This window comes from Arachis ipaensis, chromosome B07 (genome assembly GCF_000816755.2).
Source record: "Arachis ipaensis cultivar K30076 chromosome B07, Araip1.1, whole genome shotgun sequence".
NCBI classification, from domain to species: domain Eukaryota; kingdom Viridiplantae; phylum Streptophyta; class Magnoliopsida; order Fabales; family Fabaceae; genus Arachis; species Arachis ipaensis.
The window spans coordinates 122,972,610-122,978,689 of NC_029791.2; positions in this window are offsets into that span (position 1 = coordinate 122,972,610).

A 6,080-nucleotide genomic window follows, 5' to 3' on the forward strand; every position below is an offset into this window, starting at 1 on the left:
CATTTTAGGGTTTTTTATTTTAATAAATAAATAAATTATAATAATTACAAAAATAAATAATTTAAAAAATATTTATCAAAATAAATATTTTTTTTATTTCGTTTACACTATAAACGAGATAATTTTGTATGTATCTCGTTTAAATATTTTGTTTACACTGTAAACGAGATACATGTATTTAAAAAATTTTTTGAAAATAATAAAAAATATTAATAATATCAATAATCCAAACTTTATGAGCTATAACTCAAATGACATAGTCTCTCCATACTCAATTAAGAGGTTGTGGGTTCGAGTCTCCTATCTTTGATTTAAAAAAAAATAGTACATAAAAAGGTTGATAGAAAAGATTAAAATAGATATGTTTGATTAATTAGTACTAAAAAAGAGTAAATAAAAGATTACACATATCTGATTTATATATTATAAACGAAATACATACAAAATTATCTCGTTTACATTGTAAACAAAATAAGAAATAAATATTTATTTAAATAAATATTTTTTAAATTATTTATTTCGATAATTATTACATTTATTTAATTTATAAAAATAAAAAATCCCAACATATTATTGTCCTAAATTGACTTCTATTAATTATATATAAGAAACGTTCTAACATAACGTGTTACGACTACATGTTAACAAATCGCTGTCACTATGAAAAGAAAATAAAATCCCTCTAGGTATGATTTATTATGATAGTGGCGGTATAATTTGTTCTAGGTTAAAACGAGCGATTTAGCCTTACACATATATACCACACATCTTGGTTTTATCTATAAAGACTAACTATACTAACACTTATCACAATCTTTATAAAACTAGTAAAAAAACCTATACTATTAATATAAAAACAAATTTTATTTACTAACTTTTTCATTTATATATCCAATAATATAAGTAATTAATGTTATCTAATGAGTTAAACCCCAAAATAGTTCCTGAGATTCACAAAATACATCGATTTAATTTTTGACTTTTCAATTACACTAATTACGTCTTCCAAATTACAAAAAATGCATCAACGTGGTCCCTCTCGAATTTTCCATTCATATGTCTTGCTGGCAGAAGTGACGTGGCGAATGATTGCCACGTTGGAGGATGGGAAACGTTGTCGTATTGGGTTTTGGCGCTAAACCCATAACTAGACGATGCCGTTTTAACTAGGAAGTATTAACAAAACGTTCAAACCCCCCTCCCAATATTCAAAGAGATCACTTCATCTTCTGCAAACTGAAAGCGCCAAACCCTGGCATTCGAGAGTCCTGGCGAGGCTTTTCGGACTAAAACAATTTGGAGTTCAGAGGAACCTGGTCATCGTTGGCTTAAGATTGGTGAAGGAAGGAGCAAAGATTCTGTGTGAAATCCTCTGTGACAGAGGTAAGCATGCAGTATATTAGATAGTCTTGTTCAGTTTTCCATAGTGGTAAGGTATCCATCATTATGGATTTTACTTGGGAATTTGGTGTAGATTGATGGAAAATCATGGATGCTATGTTAGTAGGTATGGTTTTTTGCACCAGGTGGTGTGGGTAAGGGTTTTCGGAATGCTTTGTTTTCAAACCGAAAATATGGGCATTTCTATAATGGCATAGTCATTGAAGTAGTTGTTAGTAAGCAATTTTGGAATATGATCTGTTGTTGTTTGCTGATTCCATATGTTAGATAAAATGTTGTATTTTTTTGATACAGATGGAAAAGTTGCTAGATATCATGTTCCATCATGGTGGAACGTTTAAGAAGAATGTTGATAAAAGATTGGTTTACTCACCTGACAATAGAACTTGCTTAAGAGATTTAGATGAGGATACACTTGATGTCTTCTTCGTCAGGAACTATTTCAAGGAGTTGGGATATGACAAGGTAGTTGAGTGCTGGTGGCTGGTTCCGGATAGGAGCTCGGAGGTTAGATTGAGAGCTCTGACCACTGATGATGAATTAAGAGATATGTGCTTCCATGCACAGAGGAATGATGGAGTAGTCGATGTTTATTTCGAACATGGAGTTTCCACGCCTGAACTGATGGAGGGGAAAGAAGTTGTTCCGTGTCTGGATTATGTTCCACAAGAGGAGCCTGGTGGTGACTTAAACAAGAACACCCCTGAGGATACCTTAAATGAAATTCCAGATGACAAATCAACTCCTGACCCAGTTCCTCCTACTCCAATTTCCATCCCAAACAGTCCAATTGCAATCCCAAATCCTGCTAACACCCCCACCACAAGACTTATCCATGATGACACCAAGTCCATGGCTGATTATGAGAACCCCAAACTTCATCATATATCCAACCCAAAACCCACTAGAAAGCCCAATACAACCCCAATTGTCAAGCAGAATCAGAAACCCAAGCAGAACCAGAAGCCCAAGAAAACTCAACCAAAGCCCAAGCCCAAGTTTACTTCGAAGCCCAAGCCCAAATTTAACCCACCTAAAAGAATCACAAGATCTCAGGTAAAGGGATATTGGAGTGCTAACAAAGGAAAGCAAACTGTTCATGTGGATTTACTACAAACGAATCAACCAATGATGAGGGGAGTTCAGAGGATGACTCTTATGTCCCTGTGCAGGAGGCCAGCTCTAGTAGTGATGATGAATTGGTTACACAACCAATTAGGAAAGAGGTCAAGAAGGTTTAGAAGGCCTCAGCCATGGCCAAAGAAAAGGAAAAGATGTATAAAGACACCATTATGCAAGATGATGATGCAATTGTTGCAGACTTATCTGATGTAGAGGTGGACCTTGGTTTTCTGGAAAGTCCAGGAGACGGACTGTTGTATGATGCTCTTGACTCGAGTATAGAATCTGATGGTGCCAACTCGTGGCACTCGAAGGAGATGAAGACTCCTCCTAATTCTGAAGATGAATTAGAATCGGATGAATTTTCCATCTTCCAAGAGGGCCAGAGATTTGGTGAGCTGCACTTCAAGTGGGCATGAAGTTTAATACTAAACAAGAGTTCAGGGATGCTGTGTGAGAGTTTACCATTCAGGAGGGTAGGAGGAATAAGTTTGTAAAGAATGACAATGTGAGGTGTAGGGTAGTGTGCCGAGTGGAAGAGTGCTCATAGATTGTTTACGGCTCAAGGGATCATGAGGACTCTTGCTGGAAAATCAAGACTTTTTATGACGATCATACATATCCAAGAGAAAATTCTGATAGGACTACAAACAGAGCTTGGCTGCCTAGTAAGTTGGTCAAAAAAGTTAGAAAGATGTAGGTGTTACAAACACTCTTCCACCACCAGTGGCTGCATCGTAAGCTGAAGAGGTTGAATTATCCTAACCAAGCTATGGTGAAACACAAGATGAGGTATAAAATGTCCCAAAATATTTGTTGTTTACTTCCTAGATTTAACTTCCCTTTTCACACTAACTCATACTAATTCTCACACTTAACTCAGGCACTACCACCAACAACAAAAATGCCACATAAATTACCAACCAAACGGAGAAACTCACCACAACTAGTAACTACTTCTGTCGATTCCATGCAAGGAGCAAGTGCAGCCAGATCTTCAAGGTTGGAAAATTTCATGAAGTTTGTTCTAACACCACAGTTCAAGGCACCAAGGAAGAAAAATTCTTGATTTTGGATAACTCACCACAACTAGTAACTACTTCTGTCGATTCCATGCAAGGAGCAAGTGCAGCCAGATCTTCAAGGTTGGAAAATTTCATGAAGTTTGTTCTAACACCACAGTTCAAGGCACCAAGGAAGAAAAATCCTTGATTTTGGATTTTCTAGCTACTGATTTCAGAATATATATGGGATTTGGATTTTGGCTGATTTTTTGGGTTTTTTGTTATTTCTCTAAAAGAATAGCTCTTAGCCAGACTGTATGGTTTATTTTAATTTTCTGGTAGTAAATACTTTAACAGAGTTTAAACTTGAAGGTCTTCTTGTTTCAAAATTGGTGGCTGTTTCATTTTGTTTATCTTTATGTGGTCAATTGATAGTGTGTTACATTGACAATGTCTTGTTTATAATCAACAACTACTATTATCATTTTACCTCTCTGTTCATTCAGTTTGGATTTCATTTTGTAAAATCTATCTACAAAGAACACACAAATAAACTAAAGAGTTCCCATACATTCATTAACATATGCTTTCAAACACAGTTCTTATATTTTTACCATCACAACTAAAACAATAACTAATAGAGAAAAAAACAGCAATCCTAACATTTGTATCATATATTTCTGGGTCCTTAACTCAGCCTCCAAATTGCCAATCCTCAAAGCAAGACTAATGCTCAATTCTTCATTGTTGTATGCCGCAGTGTCTTCCAAATTTTCTTTATCATCTTCTACAATGTCTGCCCATCGAAAGAACCCACACCATCTTCTTCCACTACTCTGTGAACACGAAATTTAATAGTTACCATCAAAATAGTCAACAACAAATCTTCAGGAAATACTCACGTTGTAATTCGAGCATCCAAAGAAGGGCTTATTTGGGTGGATTTCTGTTCTAGACCATCAGAGCACAGGACATTTCCCACACCCACACCGCTCTGGTACTCGCGAGCCTCTGCTCTGACTTGGCCTCCTTGTGGTTGATCGCATAGAACTTCCCTCTCCTTCATCTGCACGTCCAACCATCATCCAACCAGCAGAGCAACGACTACGAGAATAAGCAGGGAAGAAGAAGATGATGAAGACGAAGAAGTGGTGCGCTACTTCTGAGTTAGGGTTTAAAAAGGGATCAGGGACCAAATTGGGTCATAGACTTTCATTTGCCACATCATGCAACCGTTAGATACTCTAGCGTGGCAATCATTCGCCACGTCACTCCCGTCGGCAAGACATATGAATGGAAAATTCGAGAGGGACCACGTTGATGTATTTTTTGCAATCTGGAGTATGTAATTAGGGCAATTGAAAAGTCAGAGACTAAATCGGTGCATTTTGTGAATCTCAGGGACCACTTTGGGATTTAACTCGTCATCTAATCTATAAAGACAATCTTTATTATCCACCGTACCACATAGTACTTTTTGATGTTTGTATCTCATCACTCAACAATTGAAGCTAAATGAAATAAAGACAACCCAATGCGATTCTAGTCTCTCTTTCCCACTAAATCGTTGGGACTCAAACCGATTTATATAGACCAATGAATCCTAGTAAATCGTTCTGCCTAAATTGATTTATCCGCACTCCTTCTAGCACACTAAATTGTTGTGGCTCTTAGCATTTCATATAAGTGTGTGTACAAGACACGATCATTCTAACCTATAATGAATTACATAGCCACTTCGTTCATGGTAAATTCTCACCTAGGACTTTTAATAAGATTTTTTCTTGTGGTAAATCATTTTTATGTTAAAACTATATAACATTTAGAGATTAAATCTACATAAATACAATTTTCTGAAACAAGTTACATTCATGTCCTGATTTAACTTTATGTAAATTGCGGTAGCCTACCACAGTTTACGATTCTCATGTAATCCGCTGCACCCTATTGCGGATTACGAGTAACACTCACTTAAATTTAATCTGCTATATTCTGTCAGTTTATGATTCTCACATAAAGTATAAATTGCTACGTCCCTACCACGATTTATGCTCAACTAAATCGAAGCATAAATTGCTAAGGGCAGTTTATGAACAAGTAGAATAAAGTAGTAAACCGTATCACGAAACATAAGTTTATGAAAAAAATAGATAAAAAACTTACAATTAGAACACCATTAGTCAGACATTTTTTAAACATTGTAGCAATTTATTCAGTTTTATTCTGTTTGTTCATAAACCGCTACACTCTGTAGCAATTTATGCTTCAATTTCGTTGAGCATAAATCGTGATAGGGGTGTAGCGGTTTATACTTTGTGTGAGTGCAAACGTAAATCGCGGCAAGATATAGCGGATTAAACTTAAGTGGGTGTTGCTCGTAATCTGTGATAGAGTGCAACAAATTACATGAGAATTATAAATCGTGGTAAATTGTTGCGATTTACATAAAGTTAAATTAGGACATGAATGTAACCTGTTTTTAAAAAATTGTATTTATGTAAATTGCATATATATATATATATATAAATAATGGAGTATTTTTTTTTATTTGAG